The sequence below is a fragment of the Canis lupus genome, chromosome 31, assembly GCF_048164855.1.
Source record: "Canis lupus baileyi chromosome 31, mCanLup2.hap1, whole genome shotgun sequence".
Lineage (NCBI taxonomy): Eukaryota > Metazoa > Chordata > Mammalia > Carnivora > Canidae > Canis > Canis lupus.
The window spans coordinates 22,066,164-22,089,428 of record NC_132868.1 but is presented as its reverse complement, the minus strand read 5'-3'; the positions used below and the strand labels follow the sequence as shown (position 1 = coordinate 22,089,428).

Sequence of the window (23,265 nt, the reverse complement as noted above, 5' to 3'; positions counted from 1 at the left end):
GGCCAGGTGGGACGCTGGGGGGACACTGCTTTTCCTAAAGCATAGTCAGGGATCAAAGAGGCCCATGGGAACCAGAACAGGAGGAAAACTGAGAGCTAAATGCCTTTCACTAGGTTCCACTCACAAAGCAGGTCTCCTAAAAACTCTCCAAACACAGAGTGCATATATTTCTGCCCAGAAATAAAATTAATTGGGAATTCAAACCAAAACTTTCTCACTGTCCCAGGCACTGCTAGGGGACCATGTCGAACTGCTCCTTAAAGCAGACCCAGCCAGCCCTCTGTGTTGCTTCTGATGGGCAAAGCACCGGTGTGAGGCAGACGAGCAGGTGGCCAGAAGGGGCTGTTGCCTGTCTATGGGACCCAGGCAGGATGAGGCTGGGCACAGAGGACGAAGGGAAAGACAGCCTCCTGCTTGGGGGGTGCGGGGGGGGTGGTTAAATAAGAGAGGGCCACGCCAGCCACTGCTCCAGCCAGCAGTCATGATCTCGGAGAGGAGAGGCTGCAGAGTGGCTCTGCTAAGTCCCCTGCACGGCTGCATTCCTGGCACGATGAGAAGTGGGGTTCCAGTAAACCAGAAGGAATGCTGCTGGCAGGAGACACTCAGACCTGCTCAAGAGGGCTTTAAATGGAAATAACGAGAGCAAGAGAGGAAAGGACAAGTGCACAGCATGTACTGGGGAGACAAGTGTGCCCTAGATATGGGCACCCCAGAAGGGCAGGGGCTCCGGAATCCCAGGGGAAACCAAGGGAGACACACCAGTCTGGACAATCCTCCCAGCCCCAGTGGCACCAGGGCACCAGGCTGAGATGGGCAATGAGCCAGAGGGCTGAGGAGGGGCTTCAGTACCGTCCAAGGTACATGTGTGAGCCAAACCGAAGCTTCACTCAGAAGACAGCACAAAATCAAAAGCCACGGGGGGCGGGAGGGGTCTGCATGCTTCTGCGATGATAGAGAATGGGGAGGACCGTGGCTACACAGAGCTCACATCAGTGCATTCAAAATGTCTCTTTTTCTTCTCGATGGCCAAACACATCTGCATGTCCTCAGAGCCTGATGGGCTCTCTCCACCCTGCCGCTGGGACACTTCCTCTGCGTATGGTACACACACACCCGCCACGTCACCCGCGCCCCAATTTTGTTTGCATGTCTGTTTCCTGCGTAGACCACAGCCTCCTGGATAGCTGAACCAATGAGCTATTTAGCCAGTCCCTGGAATGGCAGACAGTAACCATGGAGGCACAAAAAAAGTCCTTCACTAATGCACAAGGTGGCTGCCAAAAGCCAAGCATCTGCAGGAAGCTCCCTGTGACTGCCCAACAGTGTGACCCCCAGGTAAAAGAACCACAGAGGTAAATGATGACTCGCAGTTTAACTCCAGCCAAGGAAGAGCGGTTTGAGGCAGTGGGCAAGAGACAAATATTGGAAAAATGATCGTGGATTGTCTGGAGTTACCACGTGAAGAAAAGGAGATGCTGGGACAAGTAAATAGGGGCCACCCACCCCAGAGTGCTGAGAGTAGTCCCCCAGGGCAACAGAGACCAGCAAAGGTGTGTGGAGAAGGGAGACAGGTCGTGGGCTTCACTGGGGTCCAGCATGAGGAGGGGAGCCAGGACAGCCAGAAAAAGGAGGAGAGGTGGACAGGGAGGGGCTTGCAGAGCACAGGCATCTCCTGGGGACGGGGGAGTGCCCCCCAGCTGTGGACAGACCTCCCACCGGGCCTCCCTGGCTCTCCCCATCGGTGACATGAGCTGAATCCCCAGGTCTCTCTAAGCATAGTGGGGCTTCCACCCAAGGCCCTGACATACTTCTGTCCAAGTAACAGCACGAGAACCTGGCTCCTCTCCCACTGGTGAACCGAGGGTACCGCAGGGTCCCCCCATCCTAGCCCCCAGGCCTGCGAAAGAAGAGTATGCACTGAATGAGCCCACCTGAGCAATAGTTCCATGGGCTCTTAAACCCCACACCCTCCCAGCATCCCTGACCCTCTACGGCAGCAGCTGTCACGGTCCCCCCTAGGATGACCTCCCAGCGTCCTCCTACAGCTATATCTCTGCACCTCACACTCTTCTCCTGCTCTTTGGGCTTCCCTGCAACAGGGACAACACACACTGGTCTGGTGCCCCTTAAGCAAGAAGTGCCTTCCCACGGACAAGTACAGTTGACCCTTGAACAATGTGGGGCTTAGAGGCACCAACTCTGCACAGTCAAAAATCTGTGCATAACTTTTAACTTCCCCAAAACAACCAAAAGCCTTACCAATAACACAAAGAGTCGATTAACATGTATTTGTTAAGCTACATACATCACACACTGTGTTCTTCCAACAAAGCTACAGAAAAGATGTTATTTAAAAAAAAAAATCAGAAGGAAAACACATTTACAGTACTGTACTGTATTTATCAAAAAATAAAATCCTCAAAAAAGTGGACCTGTGCACTTTAAACCTGTATTATCCAGGGTCAACTGTACTTTAGTCCTTAATCTAGGCAGAAGAGATAACATCAGTACAATCCCCATTTTACAGGTGAGAAAACTGAGGCTTGCCCGAGATCTTATCTTTACCTTCCCCAGGACCACCCCAACTGGTAGCCAGGCCTGAACCCATCATGAAAGATAGAGCAACATATTCAGCACCTTTCTAATCTAATCTCTTCACTGCTCACTAAGCCCAGCAACCAAGGTGTCACGGTCGATCCTGAGTCTTATCACTCAGCTGGCCCATACCGTGAGTGTGCCTCGAGGCCCCAGTCCAAAGCAAATGCCATCACCCTGGCCAGATTCCCCAGTCACGCTCCAACACTGGTACCCACCTCACTTCAACTACCCCTCGCTCGCAGTCCTGGAGGCTCTCTCTCCACTGACCCTGGCACGGGAGTGATGACATCTCTCCTGGACTGTGGGCAAGCTCTTCTCAAGGCAGGCCGGCCTAGTCAGCCGTCACTGGACCACCCCCAGGCCTGCTGCTCCTTCCAACACCAAGCCTCAGGCGACCCAGCACCTTCCACCGGCCCCCTGCTCAGTCAGATTCATTCCCCATCAACCCAAAACCCATACCCCGTAGACAGATCTCCACCTCTTCCCAATTGCCCTCCTTCCCCTTGCTCCTTACGCTGCCCTATTACATAAACAAAGTCTACTTGCTTCAAATCTCAGTCCCGAGAGGTCCAGTGACGTGCCCAAGACTACACAGCAAATAAGTAACAAAGTCAGGACTTGAAACCCAGTGCTCCAAACCTGAAGCCATGTCGCTAGCTTCCCTCTACAATAATCAGGAAGCCCCCTACTTACTAGGAGAGCCTGGGCCCACAGTTAACCTCTTTAGTACTAAGGATCGCAACAGATGCTAACACCCCCAGAGTGTACACTGAGGGCTGCTCAGCATTTCCCTGCAGCCCTGGGAGGTGGCACTGTCCTCGTGCTCAGATGAGAAAACGATTACATCATGTAGTCAAGGTTTGAGTAGCTGACGTGCGCGCCTTCCAACCACCACAGGGCTACATCACTTCTAGTTCAAATGCAATTCCTAAAAAAAAAAAAAAAAGTCCAATTCCTAGGGCACAGCAGTGGTCAGATGTGGTTCAACTGCATAAGAAAAGATAGCCGGAGAGAGCTGAGGGGAGGCCCTGAAAACTAACTCTATGACCAGATCAGGCAAAGCTGGTGAAACTGGGCTGTCACTCTGCAGTAGAACTAAAAATACCACAGTTCCCGGACTGTCTCTGATGACAGGATAGAACATTCTGCAAGTCAGGACTCCTGGTTTGGACTCTAGCTTTGCAGGACAAGCTGCGTGATTCTGGGCAAGTCTTTTCCACCCATCGCCGGGTCTCACTTCCCCATCTCTAAGAAACAAAGAAACCAGAGGTCTGGCCTAGGTCAGTGGTTCCATCAGCCTCTGCACAACCTGTGAGGTTATCAGAGTCAGAGGGCGTGGGGTCAGGCGGTACACCCTCCAGGGCGACTCCGGCCTCCTTTAGGTTTGAACCACCGTGCTATACGGTGTCTCTGATCCTCCAGCACGGCTGCTCTGAGGACCTTTAGCTTCCCCAGCAGAACGTCATCCACTCCTCCCGATTTTGCCACTCTGATTTCATCCTGGCATGAACGTAAGTCACCTGGCTCTCTCATCTGGCCGTGACTGATGCTTCCTCCTGTGATTAATACATAAGGCCCCAAGAAACAGACAGTTTACTCCCCTGCACTTCTTTTTCCCATTTACCACCTCAGCGGTATTCATTCTGTCACTATATTAAAAAATAAAACTAAAAACATTAGCAAGGAAGCCCAACCAGGAGCACTGTGGCATCCTGGCACCATCTTTCAAAACACTGGAACGGGCATTTATCCCTAAGGCAAGTCACTAAGGAACTGCCACATACCCTGAGAGACAATGCCTTTCTAAACCCAGTGAGCTCTCTTTAGCACAAAGCCAGCTGAAGGAATGAGAGAGCATTTGCTTTGAACACCGATGACATGTGCAGACGAAACAAACCATTTCTTCCTTAGCCCTGTGTCAAAAGAAAAAGAAAAATTACAGACAAACCTTACAGGTATAAAAACACATCCCAAAGAATACTACTTTCTCTATGCAGAATATCAACAAATGGACTGAACATCCATGGCTACAACCCTGAATAGTGCCTGAAAGTCTCCTATGGGATGGATGGATGGATGGATGGATGGATGGATGAGGGATGGGTGGTAGGTGGGTATGTGGATGGATGGCAGGTGCGTGGGTGGGTGGATGGATGGATGCATGGATGGGTGGATAAGGGATAGGTTGGTGGGTGGATGGGTAGGTAGATATGTGGATGGAGGGGGGGTGCGTAGGCAGGGGGTTGGATAGAAGGATGGATGAATAGAAGAGCACTTTCTCAGTGCTCATACTGTGGGTGGGAGTTGTAGAGATGAGCAAGTTAAAGCCCTATTCTAAAGGAACTAAATTTGAGCATACAATGGGCAGTGTCAAACCTGTCCGTCCATCTTTCTGCGCATCTGTGTACCCGTGCATCCATTCATCAAGTATTTGCCATATGTCTGCCAGATTCCAGGCAGAAAGGAATGTTGGGAGGAAGTGATTATTTCCTGCTTAGGGGCAAAAGGTAGAAAGCAAGGCCTGCTTCATGGAGGAGGTGCTGGACCTTGAATGTCAGTTCAAGCGGGTGATGATGGCAGGAACAGCCAGACTGAGAAAATGGTGTGACAGAAGCAAGAGTGAGCAAAAGCAATGGGGATTAGGTTCCAAAAGTCAGTTGGTCCCGTTCTACAAGATCCTACATGGATATACATGGAGACAAAGATGAGTAGCTGCCAGATGTTGGGGTTGGAGGTAGGAAACAAGAGGCAGATGACAGAGGATTTTTAGGGCAGCAACATAGTCTGTATGACACAGTGGTGGATATGTGTCATCGTACATTTGTCCAAAACCCAGAGAATGTACTAAACCAAGACGGACTTTGGGTGATAATGATGTGTCAGCACAGGTTCCTTGGGGATCCCTGGGTGGCTCAGGAGTTTAGGCCTGCCTTCGGCCCAGGAAGTGATCCTGGAGTCCCGGGATCGAGTCCCGCGATCCAGTCCTACATCGGGCTCCCTGCATGGAGCCTGCTTCTCCCTCTACCTGTGTCTCTGCCTCTCTCTCTCTGTGTGTCTCTCATGAATAAATAAAATATTTAAAAAAACAAAGACAAAAACACAGGTTCCTCGACTGTAACACACTTACCGCTCTGGTGGGGGACGTGGATAGACTAGGTGTGTGGATGGGGAAGGAGGGATATGAGAAATCTCTATACCTCCCTCCCAATTTTGCTGTGAACCTAAAACCATTCTTAAAAAATAACACCTTTAAAATAAAATAATAAAAAAAAAAGTCTTAGGGATAGACAGAGGGTTTACTTCCCCAGGATTCTCACTCACACTGTCGCCACTGCCCCAGCTTCTTCATCCAGCCGCCCCGCCGAAGACGGCCTCCCTCCACCTCTGCCGGCACCGACCAGCACACTGTGCACCTGCTCTCCTCATCTGGCTTCCCGGCCCCCCCGTGCCTTCTCGGCTGCCTCAGCCATGTCTCCCTCCTGGGTATCAGTGCCTGCTGCAGCCTTAACTACACTTACTATGCCATGTCTTTACACGACTGTTTTCTGTAATTTATAAAACACATACTGCCCACGAGTTTGTATTTTTAATTCCTGTAAGAAGTTTTGGGATCCAATTTGTGTGAAAGTCAGACTGCAACATAATGTAGTATTGTATGATAAAAGCCTCCAAGAATAAAAACAGACAGTATATCCTGCTTATCAGAAACTCAAACACTGCTTCCACTCCTGAGCATCACAGATTTCCTTATGAATGACTGTCCTTTGTGCCGTCGGGATTTGTCCCAGTCTTCTTGAAATACATCCTCAGGATAAAGTTTCCTAATTTGTGAGGCTTCTTTTTTCAAACATTTATTGAGAACCTACCGTGTTTCAGGCTACCACCCCTGAAGGTAGCACCTTGGCTCACTTAATTTTCACAAAGGTAAAACTGTGCTCCTCTGGGGGCATTAAGTCCTGTGAGGTATCACTGACCACTGAACCCACTTTACAGAGAAGGAGTCCCTGGCTGCTACTCACTCATCCATTCCACAACAGGGTCAGTCAGGATCAGGGCATTGCCAGGATCCTTTCCTGACCCTCCTAGGTCCCCAGCTTCGCCCAGCATTGTCAACTCTCCATTTTGGGTCCTCAGTCTCCTCCCCCGCAAAACAAGGAGGCCATACCGTGGTGATAGTCAAGTCTCGCATTTCCAGGGCTCCTCCAAATCACAGAAGCGGAAGAGGGCAACAAAGGTAGGTCCCACTCTGCCCCACTTCATCCCCAGTGGCTCTAGTTTCTCTGCTTAACATTATGGGTTCTAACAGGCTTCTCCATAAAGAATCCCTCTCTCGCTATTAATTTTTTTTAAGATTTTATTTGTTTATTCATGAGAGAGGCAGAGACAGAGGCAGAGGGAGAAGCAGGCTCCCTGCAGGGAGCCTGATGTGGGACTCGATCCCAGGACCCTGGGATCATGACCTGAGCCTCAGGCAGACGCTCAACCACTGAGCCACCCAAGAGTCCCCTCCCTTGGTATCAAAAAAGATGTAAGCTTGAAAGCCATTCTAGGTGAGGGAGATGTGACAACGAAATGCAATGTGCTACCCTGGACTATATCCTGAAGAAAAGGATGTTAATGGGAAAACTTGTGAAATCCAGAGTCTGGAATTTAGCTAATAGCAAAGTACCTATATCAGTTTCTTAGTTTTAACAAATGGCCCATGAGAATGCAAGACACCAAAAATCAGGGAAATTGGAGGAGGGGTAGACACAAATTCTCTGTACAATCTTTACAACTTTTCTGTAAACTTAGAGCTATCCCAGAATTAAAAGTTTATTTAAAAAGATGATCCAGGAGGGTGCCCTGCTGGCTAGCTCATTCAGAAGAGCGAGCCATTCTAGATCTCAAGGTCGTGAGTTTGAGCCCCACGTTGGATGGAGAGATTATTTAAAAACAAGATCTTTAAAAAAATGACCCCCAAAATCCCCTCATCTCTAATATATCTTCACCAAATCACTATTTTCTATTAGGATAATACACAAAAACAGTAGCTAATATTGAATGGGTGACTTAGCACGTGTCAGGCTCTGTTCTGAGGGTTCGATGAGTATTAACTCATGTAATCCTCACAACAAGGAGATCGACAATTTTGTTATTCCCATTTTACGGACGAGGCAACAGAGGCCTGAACAGGTCGGGTACGAACGGAAGTAACAAGTAGGTATTAGTGGAAAGAGCCTGCTCTAGTGGTACGAGCAGGGTACAGTCCAGCTCTGGAGCCCACGCTCGAAAGCACTATGCACATCAAAGCTTTCCACATGTTTCTGGATTTTTCAAGTAGGCATATGTAACTGGGGAAATCCAAAGGACCAATCACCAAGACTGAAAGGGGAGTTTCGTGTTTAATACAAAGAGGAAGCAAAATAACCCTCAGGGTAAATTCCTACCTTTTGAAAATGTTTCCTGGAGTAGAACCAAACCTCACTGCCATTACCAATGGCCTCTCCACATGGGGACGACTTCTCGGGGCTTCTGCTGTGTCCTGTGCTCCCTGCCATATCGTTCAAGGTGATCTGCACCACCGGCCCTCTGGTCTGCCACTTGCCAGGCGGCCTGCTGACATTTTCATCGCCAAAGTGTCTGTCCAAGTGGATGGTGGAATGAAACACACAAGCTGCCTCTTCTCTTCCCTTCTTTTTAAAGATTTTATTTATTTATTTGAAAGAGAAAATGGGTGGTGGGAAGGGCAGAGGGAGAGGGAGAAGCAGACTCCCCACTTACAGGCAGCCCGACACAGGGCTCCATCCCAGGACCCTGAGATCATGACCGGAGCCAAGGTCAGACACTTAACTGACTTCAGGTACCCCTGAAGCTGCCTTTTCATGGTGGGCAAAACAAGCCTATGCTTTCCAGGTAACTAGCTTTCCTAGATCCCTGAGAATCCATGCCAAAAACACAGGAGTGCATTGCCCCATTTCAGAAAGAAAAAAAAAAAAAGAAAGGAAGGAAGGAAGGAAGGAAGGAAGGAAGGAAGGAAGGAAGGAAGGAAGGAAGGAAGGAAGGAAGGAAGGAAGGAAACCTCCTCTCTGATTTGTAATGTACTTCACTGGCTTTGATGTCCAACAAGTGTCAAAGAAAAGTCAGACAGCTTCTCACCTCCACTGTGGGCTCCTTGAGGGCAAGATTTGGTCTCATTCATTATACAATATGTAGTCAAGAAAGAAATGATTCTGAAGAATAGAGAATCTCCTGGAAAGATCTGCAGCTGGCCAAGACCACCCCCCCCCCCCCAATATACCCCACCATTGTCACCATTTGTCCTTAGAAAGTTCTAGACTAGGAGCACCTGGGTGGCTCAGTGGTTGAGCATCTGCCTTCAGCTCAGGGCGTGATCCCAAGGTCCTGGGATCAAGTTTGGCACCGGGCTCCCCCCACAGGGAGTCTGCTTCTCCCTCTGCCTATGTCTCTCTCTGTCTGTCTCTCATGAATAAATCAATGAAAATATTATTAAAAAATTAAAATTACAATTAAAAAAAGAAAGAAAGAAAGTTCTGGAGTGTATACCTCTGTGGGCAGAGCCAGAAGGGGAAAAATGAATACCTGAAGAGATGGGGATAGAGGGAGCTATCCAGCTGGGGAATGGGAGGAAAATACAGCAGAGGGAGCGCAGGCAAAGAAGAGAGAAGCCTGGGAGGGGCAGAGGAGAAAGATAAAGGATAAAAAAGCAACAGGCAATATAAAGAAAATGAGTCCAGAAGAAGGCAGGGTATTGAAGAACCAATGTTCACTGAATGTCTACCACCTATGGGCATGGAACTACGTTCACTGAGCATTTCCTTGTGTTGCCAGGCACAAAGATATACATCTGATCAAATAATCCAGGTTGACTTCAACTTGGGTTGACTCAACCATTGTTAACACTCAACAATTTTTTAGTTGAAAGGGCTCTAAGTCTAACGTCTCATTGATAGATAAACTGAGGCTCAGCCTGGGGAACCTCATACTCAAAATGGAATCAGAAATACAGGGGCACCTGGGAGGCTCAGGCAGTTAAGCATCTCACTCTTGATTTGAGCTCAGGTCATCATCTCAGGGTCTTGAGACCAAGCCCCGTGTTGGGCTCCATGCTCCATGTGGAGTCTTCTTGAGTTTCTACCCCCTCCCTCCCCTTCTGACCCTCCCTTTGCTTGTTTACACTCTCTCTCTCTCTCTCTCCAAAATAAAGAAAATCAAGAAAAGAAAGAAAGAAAGAAAGAAAGAAAGAAAGAAAGAAAGAAAGAAAGAAAGAAAGAAAGAAGGAAGGAAGGAAGGAAGGAAGGAAGGAAGGAAGGAAGGAAGGAAAGAAAGAAAGAAAGAAAGAAAGAAAGAAAGAAAGAAAGAAAGAAAGAAAGAAAGAAAGAAAGAAAGAAAACACTGATCTTCCCCATTCCTTGCCTGTGCTCCTTTCCATACAGAAATGGGTAATAAGATACGGACGTAAGAGCACAGCCTGAGGTCAGATCTCCATGATACCATGGATCAGATTTGTAGATTGCCCTCCACTTTATCTGCTGGTTGCTACTGCAGATGAGAAAACTGGTAGCATCATTTTAAATGAAACAGATGTCTTTTCAGGAAGAATATAAAAAGGTAGCTCACCTTAGTTTTCTAACTTTTTTATTTTATTTTATTTACTTATGATAGTCATACAGAGAGAGAGAGGCAGAGACATAGGCAGAGGGAGAAGCAGGCTCCATGCACCAGGAGCCCGATGTGGGATTTGATCCTGGGTCTTGAGGATCGCGCCCTGGGCCAAAGGCAGGCGCCAAACTGCTGCGCCACCCAGGGATCCCTTTTTTTTTTTTTTTTTTTTTTATAGTTTTCTAACTTTTTTATTTGGTAGCTCACCTTAGATGAAAATGATGAAACAAAAGAGTAAGAAGGAAAAATGAAGATGGTCGGCTCATCAGAATAAGAGGACGGGAAGAAGGAGAAAGGATATGTGATAGGGTACATGGAAATGAGACCTGCTGGGATGAAGCTATCCATGACGAGCCCTGACTCACTCCTGGGAGACCAGGATTCACAGACAAGAGGCTCTGCCCCAGACAAGGGTCAGAACGCCTTACAGAAACGATGGCTTGTGCGGATGGGCAGTCACTCAGTTGGAACACGGTCTAAAGCAGAGTTCTGCACCAAAAACTCTGCTGCCTCTCACCTCTCCAGGTTTAGGCTATGGCGAATAGCAGTCCAAATTGTGTCCATGGCTTAAGGGCATCTCAACCAAGCCAGTCACATCCGAATTTCAGAGTTGTCCCATTCCTGGTGACTCTTGCCAATCCTCCAGGCCCCTCTGCTTACACAACTGTCCCTCCTTCACAAGCCCAGCCCTCCTGCTCGGATTTCACACCCTCAACCGTAGCCATACGTCTCGATGTCCGACATCAACCACTGTGGCAGCGTACCTCTCATACACAGTAGAACTTCCAACCCTTCCAACCCCTCCTGGGCTCAGACGCTTTAGACAGGATCCATGGCTCACTGTACCTTTTCCCAAAGCACACTGAAACACTATGCTTTGTCCTAGAAGGATTTAAAAAAATAAATAAATAAAAGAGGAGGGGGACAATATAGGGACTCTCTGATCAAATAACTTTGAGAAACAAATGTCATGGTATGGGGCCCAGAGAGTCCCATGGTAAAGGTACCCATTTAATTTTGTTTAATTTGGACTTTACCAAACTTAGTTGGCTCTAGGACCTTTTTCTCATAGAACAGTCTGAAGACTTGAGGAAATAGTACGTCAAAGAATCACATCATTCTAAGACTCTTCAGCATCTTGCCCAATATTTATCCTACCACACCTCTCCTACTAGAGTGTGTGTCTTCTTTGAAAGCAAGGACCGTCTCCAAATCATCATGGCATCCTGACACACAGCAAAGAGTTACAAACTAGAGGTCAACAAATATGTGTGAAATGAAGGCACTAAACCTAATCATCTCATTTTTAAGATGAGAAAATAAAGCCAAATATGTCAATGAAACTTCCTCTAGATCTTCCTAAGTATCTACAAGAATGTCTTTCACGAAGAAGGTGTTCAGTAATCCTTAAAGAATGGAATCAAACAGTACGGATGGAAGAGAAACTCTTCACCTCCGCCCTAAGCCAGAAGTCCTCATAACACAATGAACTCCTACTTCCTTCCCTTCTCCTTTGCCCACATTGGTACCAACCAGAAGAAAACGAAGCTGACAAATCAGAAGAGGAAAGCCATGGGAAAACCCAAGGCCCTTTGGGGTGGGAGGTGGGGAGATGGTGTTTGCAGAGTGATGGGGATAAACAAGACCTGTCTGTATCTAATTTAGACTTAATAAGATAGTTTGCTGAATGTTAATTAAATACTCAGTGGTTGTTACCAACTGTGGTGATTAACTTAATTTTGAATTAAATAAGCAATAAATGCTTAACTGAAGTTCTATTAAATTTTACCCAGCAAGTAAGGAATATGAGGCTCTTAATTGACTTTAAACAAGATAGTTATGGCAAGTTAGTTGAATTTTTATTACCTGAAGATAACTGCCTTATTAAATCTAAATTGACTATTTTATTTGATAGAGAAATATGTCATCTGTTATTTCCGTTTACCAAAAACACGTCCAAAAGGTTCACACTTGGCCCAAATTGCGTGGATTGGGTTTTTTTGTTTTGTTTTGTTTTGTTTTCTGGTCCTGCCTTAAAGATTTGTTTATTTATTTGGGGAGGGGGGGGACGGGGAGAGTGGCAGAGAGGAAGAGAGATTCTCCAGCAGATCCCGCTAAGCACATAACTTCACAAAGGGCTCGATCTCATGACCCTAAGATCATGAACTGAGCCAAAATTAAGAGTCGGACACCTAACCAACTGAGCCAGCCAGGCACCTTTAGTAATAAGGTTATTCATTTAAGAATGAGCATATATGTAAGAGGCAAAAAAAAGTCTAGGAAGGAGTTTATATATATATAAGACTGAAGAACCAAGTGATCGTTATTTCCTACACAAAAAAATCAGGTCTCTGCTTTCTCAATGTAGATAAAGTTTGGGGATGTCATTTAGGTGTCACAATTCTGAAATCTCTAGGATGTTTCTATGGCTTAAAAGGCTACTGATGAAAAAAAATGAAATAAAAAATAAAAAAAATAAAAAAGGCTACTGATGTAGAACATATGAAATCACAGTGAAAAGAAATGGTTGGCTTTGCTACTGAGCACTATACGGCACTGGTTAATAAACTTCTCTCTTCCAGAGGCTTCAGACACCACACATGTTAAATGAGGAGTTTGGATATCAGATCACATACTTGATTCACTATGTTTTTCTGGGTAGTATGTGTAGTCCCTGGAACAGCGTCTGGCGTGTAGTAGGTGCTCAAAACACACTGACTGACGGAATAAACGAATATATAAATAAAGAACAGACAATGCAAAACACTAAACATTCTCAGCTCCTTCATACCAAGCTTCCCTAGCCCACTTAAATACTGCTATTTGACAATTCACATAAGAGGAAAATACGTCCTCTAAACCACTACATCAGAAATTCTTTCAGTAATTAAAGGAATACAAATTAAAAGAATAATGAAATGCCACTTCTTACATATTAACTTAGCAAAGACAAATGCAAGTTATAAAATTAAATCCTGGTGAAGATATAGAGAAACAAGTAGACTCACACATTGCTAATGACTCTGCCGGAGGCTACATGGCAACTGGTATGAAAAATATTAGAGATATTCAGTATTTTGTGCTGATAATTGCCCTTTCAAAGAGCCTAAAACTGGTTTAGCAAGCCAATAAACATTTGGTAAAGGTCTACCTGCTATGGGGCACGCTCTACAAGGAAATACAGGGAAAAGACCTTGGTTGTCTTATCATCTGGTGGGTTGACAGAGAGAAAGGGGACAGAAATAACACATCCCAGCAGCACCACATGGCAGGTATTGGTGCTTTACTACACTGACCACAGAATTCCTCCACAACCACATTACGTGGAACGCACTATTACCCCCTTTCACACAGCTAAGGAACCAATGCAAGGTTATCACGGCTAACAAGTGGCAGAGCCATGATGTGAACCCAAACCTGCCTCTCCAACCGTCCATGCATTTTCTACGGCATCCCAGAGCATGTGAAAGAAAAATATTCACATAAACGCATACTGCAAGGGACAAGATGGCAATCACTGTCACAGGTAAGTGGAAGTGCCAAAAACAGATAGTTGTCTTTAGGACACAATGTAGAAGGAAGTGAGAGCTATTTGTCCACTGATGTTTACACTGCAATTTTTTAACATATTGAATTGCATTTAATTTGTTTAAGCTGAAAGCTATCCCACTGTCCACATAGGTAATATTTACAGCACGATTTATCATTTATCAATTTCAACAAATCTTTAGTTATGTAGACTATAAAGCCCAGGCCAAAAAAAAAAAAAAAAAAAGTAAGACTTTTTTGTAATAATATTAAGTGGAAATGCTGTACACATACAAAAAAGTGGACACGTGGACACATGGTTTGTGGGGGTTAAGATTAGGGCTGTGGTCTTATAAGAGGTAAGAGAGAGGTTTTCAGGTGAAAGAGTTTCGGTAGGAGGTATTTTGGTGTTTTTTTTTTTTAATGTAGTTGAGTAAAGGTATTCTTAATGAGTTCTTTTTGTCTTTTGATAACACACTGATTAATGTTTACATGAGTTCAATTTGCTTTTTCCATTACTAAACATATTCTTAAAACTCAAGTTCTCATTTATTACTTTGTTTACATAATCCATTCATTCATACATTCACTCAACAAACACTTACTAAATTCTTGCAGGATCCTTATCAGTAAAACTTGGACAGTAAATAACACAGCACTGTTGTGAGGATTTACCTATAATTCATAGGAAAGCATATAATTCACAGTAAAGCCCTATAAAAATGGCAACTGGTAGAAAGTCATAACTGTATTCCCTTTTGATCAGGATCATGCAGGCCAGTCCAGGCCCTAAAGATCTCCCTGGTGAATGAGTATTAACCTACTGGCACCAAAATGGTCATTCTCTGGATACTCTGCATGAACCACAGCCCACCATTCTTAGTGCCTAATCATCGATCTTCAAATTTTTCTGCCCGTTATCCAATTTAGCTAAGAGGATCCTAAGAAGCCAAATGGTCAGAGGACCCCCGGGTAAGATGGTTACAAGCAGCTACTCCCAGGAAGAAGGAGAGGAAGGGAGGAAAGAGGGGAGGGGCGGAGAGAGGAGGAAGGAAGGGAGGGATGGATAAGAAAAAGAAGTCAGGATTGGCAGACCTCCAAAACATTCTGCGACAAGTCTTCAATCAATACCTGAGTTGTCACTGACATTCCAATCAGCTACTGCTTGAATATCTCCAGTGATTAGGGATTCGATAACTCTAGAAAGAACCAATCCCATCCAGAATTAAGAGATTTCATGGAATTCTTAAAAGATAAGAAGGAACGGAGATCTTCCCCCTGACAAACAGCTATCTCCACAACCAGGCACTCTGTCACCCTTCTACAGACAATGAGCACAGGGTGGGATCACCTGGAGGTCATGCTGGCACCAGGGCTGTGGACTTTGCATGCTTTACCTGCTCAAGGTCTGCGTTCCTCCTGTTTAAATGAAAAGACTGAGGGGCCTCTACTTAACCTGCGAAACATCCACGCACGTCCAAGGCCTCGACCCCAATTCAGCTTCCCTCTGGGCTACTACAGGACACGCTGCCATGACTAATACCCTCCCTCCCCATCCAGCACACTGTAGCCAATGATCCTCCTAAAACACAGGGCCCCCTACTTGATACTCCTCTCATAGTGCAGCCTCAACCCCTTAGCAATCAAGACCTTTCTCAATCTCAGCCCCACCCCACCTTTTCACCCTCATTTCTCTGGCCTCTGTACTAGATGGTCCATACCCAACAACTCCAATTTTCCAAGACACTGTGCACCTTCTCACCTCTGTGTCTCTGCCATGTTATTTCCCTTACCTAACTGCCCTCTGCTCTTCTTGCCCATCAAATTCCCACTCATCTTTCGAAATCCAATTAAATGACAGTCTCTTCATCTGTCAAGTTTCCCCCAGGTCCCTAGAGTCAGTCACCATCCAGTGAGAACCACCAAATACTTTTTGCATGCATTTTCCATCCCCAAAACCCAGACCAGAATTTCACTCATTCATTCACAAGTACATCCGGCACAGTATCCAATGAATGAGTACTGAGTGCACCAGATCTATGGACAAATGTATCTTTTAGGGTCCTGCCTCACCGTCATTACTGGAACCCTAATATTCCCCCAAGTAAAGCTGCAAGGCTGCGGTCAAGAAGAGAGGTTTCCAGCTGGGAAATGGCCAGACATCTGGAAAGCTGACCTACCTTTCACCTCATTCTAAGAAAAGGTGCTGCTTACCCTCCAGATCCCTTCAGTTTGCCTTTCCCACGAGTCGGGGCACACACACCCCGCCCTGTTAGTGGCAACTCCCTGCTGCACTTCTTGCAAATGATTCGTTTTCATACCAAACAAGACAAAAGCTCCAGGTGCCAACGAAGTTTTGTTTTACTTCCTGGGAACTTAAGAACCATCTTCAGTGGAAATTCATTAGGAAGGATAAGTGCAGGTTCCACTGGTGACTTCTTGGCACAGAATTTAGTACCGCACTGGGCTTCCACAGTTGTAGTCAGAGATCATTATCAAGATGGGCCAATGAATGAAAAAATAAATGATTCAAAAACCCAGCTCGAGGATAGACATGGACAGAGTCAATTTTGTTTCTTTAGCTTTAGTAGCCAGAGCAATTTTAGCTGCCCCACTGCATGCCTCCTGTCTTCCAATATCTAACCTAAGACCCAGTCCTTCCAACAAGCTCCCACACACATTCAGTACACTTGCACACCCCATCCGTCATCTACTGTACCACCCTTGTGGCAAAACCTTCTTACATTCTGATGGCATCAACATGTTCCTATCGACCCTGATAGAGCCCACGTGCCTGCAGTCTTGACATCTTCTAAAATCCTCAAACCTTACCTTACAAAAGTAGTTCACTGAACCAACATTTCTTGAGCGTGTAGCATCTCTTCTAACAAAAACAGTGGCTATTTGTTGAGTCACTATGATGGGCCTAGCCTCATGCCCATTTCTTGCCCTACTCCCTCAACTCTCACCTACAAGTAGGGCGACCATACAATCTACCCTCCAAATCAGAACACTTTGGGGAGTGAGGGGGTCACTAGCAGTCCCACGCTAGAACACAGACATAAACCAGGGCTGGGCTGGGCGGGCCAGAGAGTTCAGTCCCTCCACCTGTTAGCCAAATACAGTTGCTACAGCCACTTTAACAGACAAGAAAACTGAGGCTAACATTAAGGACAAGAATCCCTTAACATCCACAAAGTGGTGTCCTAACGGTGCCAAAAAACTCACACTACATCGGCCCACAGCCACCTTCTCCTAAGGAGGTGGGTACCTCTATCTCCCAAAGCTCTTCGACATGGCAGTTATCTGCTGGTTAATGGCCTGAGTGATTAAGGAATGCTAACAATGGCTATGGCAGGGAAAGTGCCCATTCTAGGGGTGGAATAAGGCCAAAACACACTTCCTGAAGGTCAGTGAAAGAACCCCACCCTGTCCTGATCCTCTTGCTGACCTGCACCATGAACAGTTCCCACGCAAGCTTCTGAGGGAGGACGAGCACCGCTCTTCCATACCAGCTTTCCATTTTAGCCACAGTGGGCTCTGAAGTGAGGCCATGACACACGCAATTCCTGCAAAGGAAGCAAACCTTGCAGGGGCCCAGAAGTGCAAACAGCACACAAACCCCATGAGAATGTGGGATGGTTGCAATAGAAGAAGGGAAGTCACACAGCCTGGAAGAGCCATGGTTGCCTGCAGTGCTCAGCCCACTTTGCAGGGTGCACTACTCTCAATAGTGATGCCCTCACCAATAAGAAGTCTAAAAATGACTAAGTCAAGTAAATCACGCCTGGGACCATCCCAGGAAGCACTACAGCCACCATTTGAATTTGGAGCAGCTGCCTGGGTCTAAATCCCACCATCCTCACCGGTAGGGTAAGGTATCATTGCTGTGTGCCAGACCCCGTGCTGAGCACCAGAAACTGCCACATGTGCACACTGCACTATGGTTTATAAAGCACTGTTACAGAAATCCCTCTGGTTCTCACAAGTGCATTGAGATAGAAGATCTCTATTTGAAGGTAACCGAAGCTCAGAGATGTTCCAAGACAAGACTGACCCTGCTGATCCATCTCTTGGATTCCAATTGGAGCTAAGTAATAAAAATGATTGTAAAATGCATCTGCCACATAAAAAGTGCTATGAAGGCAACGCAATGCTAATGGGTTCTGTGGGATAGGTTATGATGGGGTAGGTTTAACAGGGAAAGGAAAAGCAAGAGCATCTACCCTGTAATGCATCTAATACTGGCAGCCTCAAAACCTTTATGCAAGCAAAAAATAGGTAAAAAAATGAAAGGGGACTGGGAGGGGTGTGGCTGGGGGCTGTCACACACATGGAGTCAGAACCCCGGTTCCCAAAAAAAAGAAAAGAAAATAAAAGAAGGGCATACACAGCAGTAAAATAAATCAATCCTCAACCACACACCCACTCAAAGTGAACCATCTTGATCACCTTGTTTCAAAGTGCAAAGCACAAGGTTCAAGCCCAGTTACAATGATCTCCAAGTTATGCCCCCTCCCAAATTCTCCAAAGCAAAGACCTGGGGGTGGGGGTGGTGTTAGGGCAGAGACCAATGTGTCAGGCCAGGCTCAGCAGACACAGAATCAAAAACACCTTTGAAATAAAATTCAAAAAAAAAAAAAAAAAAAGCACCGTTGAAAGAGATCTGGCCTGGGAGTACGGGCTGTGGCCCAACTCCAGCTCAGCTGACAAGGATGTGACACAGCAGTATGCCCGTTTCCCAGGGCCTCAGTTTCCTCACCTGTACAATGAGGGATCCGGTTGCTCTAGCCACGAAGGCCCAGCCCACGCTTCTAAGGCAGGAACTGGCTGCTGGCTCCCAGCTGCTGCTTCTACTGCCTATAAGCTTTTCTCACATAGAAGTTTTTTCCAGCCAAGGCTGATAAGCTGGCAAATATTTAGAAGGACAAGAGTAGGAACTAAGCTGCTTGATAGGATTCTAACAGCAAACAGCTCCTGGAATCCGTTGCTCCCTCTTTTCTTTGCCGGGCTGGTACAGACCTACTATCACCCACCCTGGAACTTATCAGCAGCCTCCTAAAGGGGCTCCCTGCCTCTGGGCTTGACCTGCTACCGCTCTGCCACTAGAGCTCTCTGAAACACAGATCCACCAAAGCTCTTCTTGGCTCAAAAAGTAATAAAAGCCCTCTTGCCCCCCTTCAACTGCCATCATCCTTTCACACCTAACCTTCCCAAGCCAGCCCCACCTTCCACCATGAGCTCCAAACACACACTTCTATTCACCAAACACTTTAAGCCCTCGGGACTATACCTAGATCTCCCTCTATCTGGAAAACTCTTCCACCTCTGTCTGCCATATGAACTCCTACTCACTCGTCAAAACCCAACCCAATGTCTTCTCCATGAGCATTCTCCTGCTCTTTCAGGTGGTGGGTCATTCCTTTCTCAGTGCTCCTTCATTCATCGTTCTGGTAGGGCCTTACCATGCTCTACTTTAGTCTCTCTCCTATACTGGAATAAAGAGCCGTAGAGACAGAGCCTGGGTTGTCTTCGTCAGCCAGAATCCAGTATTTGTGCCTGGCACACGTGAATCCCCCAAGCTTCACTGAATACAAGATACTGAGGTATATGTGAGCACACATATATGTGAGGACAAGGGGGCAAGGAGCCCAGGAATGGCTTCATGGCACAAAGTGGGTTTGGGCCTTGAATTTAAAGGGTCACAGGTTTACAACAGGCAGAGACTCTGGGCAGCCTGCAACCAGGCAAACAGAACAGCACAGGCACGGATGGAGGAAACAAAGGAAGGTTCAAGGTCAATACAACCACCTGGCTATGGAAGGAAAACTGAAAGGGCAGCTGTAAATGCACTCACCCTTAGAATGGCGCATTGAGAGACTCCCCTCTACACTCCCAGGCTCTAGTCTTCACCCTGACAGCAGGACTGCCCAATGCCACTGTGGCAGCTACGGCCTAAGTGGTCTTGCACCCAGTCCTATGACTCCACAGGCCCAAGCTTCTGGGTGAGCCAAAGTCTCTCTCTCCCATCACTACTATCTTGTAGTTGCAGTGAACTACATCGATCTCTTTCTTCATCTAACCAATAATTCCAAAGCACCTACCATGTGACAGGCACTCTTCTGGGCCTGGGTATATGACCATTAACAAAGTAGGCATTCTTGAAATCCTTGGGGAGCTTATTTTAAAGTGGAACAAACATATAAAGTCAATTGGTGACTGGTGCCTACATTGTGTCCGTAAATGTCGTTCATTCATTTAACAGCCAGTACTGAACATCTTCAGAGCACCAGAGACCAGAGGGGTTCAAAGATGAGATAGCCAAGGTCCTGTTTACTTTACTGAGTACCATTTCTAGCATCTGTCTCCTCACCTGAAAATGCCTTTATCTCTGAGTCACAGAAATGCAAACGACCCATCTGAGGCAGGTAGATGACAGGAAGAACTGGAATTGATGCCTCAGAGTCCTGAGCCAGAAGGCCATCTTGCAGGAAGGAGTGTGTGTGACCCAAGGAAGGGTAGGAAGGATCCAACAGGGGCTATTCAGCTCAAGTGCAGAGGACATCCAGCACTGTGGACATCCAGAAGAGCCACAGGTCAAGGGCAATGTCAGGGATCAAGATCCTCCCTCACTTCCCTACTTTGTAATTTTATTGCCCCAACTGCCTCTCTATAGGGATACATCAAATCCTTATATGACAGAGGGCCAAGGAGGGAAGGATGTGGGGAGAGGTGCAGATGATGTGCTAGAGAGGCTCTGTTCTGTGCGGCTGGGTTTGGGGAGAGAAGACACCGAAAGGGTAGAGGGGATGGTAGTGTCTTAAGAGAGAAGAGCTGGGCAGCAAGCACCATGGGGAAATGAGAAGCCTGTTCATGCACTTAAACCCCTGACTGTGCACTTAAACTCCACTTAAACCACAGGGCCCAGTGCATGTGCACTCAATTGTATTCCAAGGAAGAACCCTGGAAAACACCACGGATTTGCACTTGCCATTCTATGGACACAGAGAATGGTGAAGAAGCTATAGATCAGGTAAAGGCTTGCAACTTAGCCTTGCCACTAGCAGCTGTGTGACCTAACTTAACCAAAAGCTCATTTTCTCATCTGCAAAATAAGACCGATAATCATAAAGTCTCCTTTAATCAATCAGTATAAGAATTACACACGCACGTGGGAAGCACTCAGGATATCATCAAAATAATCATTACATTATTATTACTATTATTATTAAGAAAGAATGATTAAAAAAAAATTAACGCTTTCCAGCTTCAATTCTGTGGCTTACCTGCTGCCAAGCATGAATCCCATTAAGCCTCCTGCCACCAGCCCACCCTATTCACAGAAAGTGAGGAGAGGTGAAGTCCTCCTCACTAAGGCAGCCTTCTGTCTCAGTTCTGTGACCCGCAAAGGAATGCACACCCCAGCCACTCGCACCGCGCATCCAGGAAGCGTGGACCAGACTCCCATAACACGCTTCCATTCCCTTCTCCCTTGCCTCACCTCTCCCTCACACACAACTTCCAGCCCACAGACTTCCACGCAGAAAGCAGCTTCAGCACAGCCTTACCTCCTCCTTCCTCACCTGGGATTCCTCCAGCAAGGCACAACCTTCCAACACCACATTCCAGAAGTCCCCGCCGGCGCACACCCACCTACCCACCCACCAATGCACACACTCGGCCAGGACTCCTCATTACTGACCAGGGTCAAAGTCTCAGGTTCGCTCAAACAGTCACTAAATGTGCTTCCTGCATTACCACCCAAATCCCTAATCCCAGGGATGCTTCCAGAACCCCCACCCCGGCTTGTTCTCAAGTCAATCTCTAGAGAAGCATGTAATGACCCTGTAGCCTACAAGATAAATTTAAATCTACTTAGCAAATTAAATTTAAATTTAAACTTCCATTTCCCACAGCCCTCTTCGTGCTGCTCATTCAAAACAAGGCCTCGTGCATGAGCCTTCCCTATGACCACATATGCCCAACACATCTGTGTCCTACCTGGGCTTCTTCCACACGGGCGAGTCCTACTTAGCCCTAAAGATTGTCTCCAGACACCACTCCCTCTGTGTTTTTTTTCCCTGAAGTCGACCCTCCTCAGTGCCGAGCAGCTAAAACAAACCTTTATGACAGCACGTGCAAAAGCGTGCGTGCACACACATACACACACTTGTGCTCCTCACGGGCAGGCCAACCAGTTCCAGAACTTGGGAACCTCATGCACTCACTGCTCTTCTCCTTTCTGTGTAAAAATTAGCTGTGTGCTCCATCCCCTGCTTTTACATGTCACCAGGCATCTTCTGTCTTGACCAAAAAAGCCCATCCTCAGCCCAGCATCTTAAGCCATAGTTCTGAAATCAAATCCAATCGGACTCTTCCCTGTTCCCAACTAATTGGGGCCAGGTTCACAGTAAAATAAAGTCACATATTAACACCAAGAGTCAAAGTTCTGGGCTGTAATTTTGAGCACAACTCTAATTAGCCGTGTGACCTTGGGCAAAGGTTCGCATGCAGATGAGAGTGTCACCAGACACAATTCTCAGGGGATTTTTTTGATATCGAAATGGAATATCTGATGGGAAACTGTTTAATAACGTGCAGAGCCTTGCACATTCACAAAGGGTATAATGAACAAATTTTATCAAATCTAACCATCAACTGTTAAGATGTACCATTATCAACTTAGAATGAAAAACTGCTCAGCTATGACACATCTGTGATTATAAAAGAACCCAATTTCAGTCATATTAAAATGTGAAGTGTGTTTTAGAATTGATGAAATAAAATTTATTTGTCTCAGTAAAATACAGAAACCTGCTACAAATTTCTCATATTTGCCAATGGCCCATAATAAGTACTCAGTAATATATGCCAAGGAAATGAATGAACACCCACTGAGAATTCTCTTAGGCCAAATTATTGCCTCTCGCTGGAACTGGGCAGCAGGAAGCTTCCCAATGCCAGTTCCTCCCCCTCTCAATCATGTCCCAGTGTGATCAAAACCCTCAAAAGAGGACTTCAAGTCACATCCAAACTCCCTTCATAATGAGGCCTCCTCGCCACCAACCACTGCCTGGGACTGTCTACCTTCCCGGAACAGTGACTTCCCCCCCAGAATATGTCACCACAAAGAGGGTCCTACTCAGTCCCAGCCACGGTAACCAGCTCAGCAACTCAGTCTCTCCTCCCTCCGATCATCCCCAAAGCCAACTCTAGGCCCACCCACGTTAGAAGGAGCAGGAGCCTGGGTGAATGCCTGACCCAAAGGGGTGCCCTCAACCATGTAGGACAGCTCACCCCAACTACTCATCTCCCATCTAGAACCTACATTCTATACTATAAAAGCCTGGGTGTTTTGGATGGGGGACTGCCTTGGAAAGATTAAAGGCAAGAAACGCGCTCTTCCTTTTAACTGACCCCTTTTAACCTGGAAGGAAGGCAGGCTGGTTGTGGGGTGGAGAGAACCCTGTTTTGAGT

The 23,265-nt window shown here is 46.5% G+C and overlaps 1 protein-coding gene across 6 annotated transcripts in view; it reads right to left on the bottom strand.

The window, feature by feature from the left end:
* The window catches only part of LPP (LIM domain containing preferred translocation partner in lipoma), a 670,528-nt gene that overhangs the window by 645,595 nt on the left and 1,668 nt on the right, over positions 1 to 23,265 (bottom strand). The gene's annotated exons all lie outside the window — the stretch shown is intronic.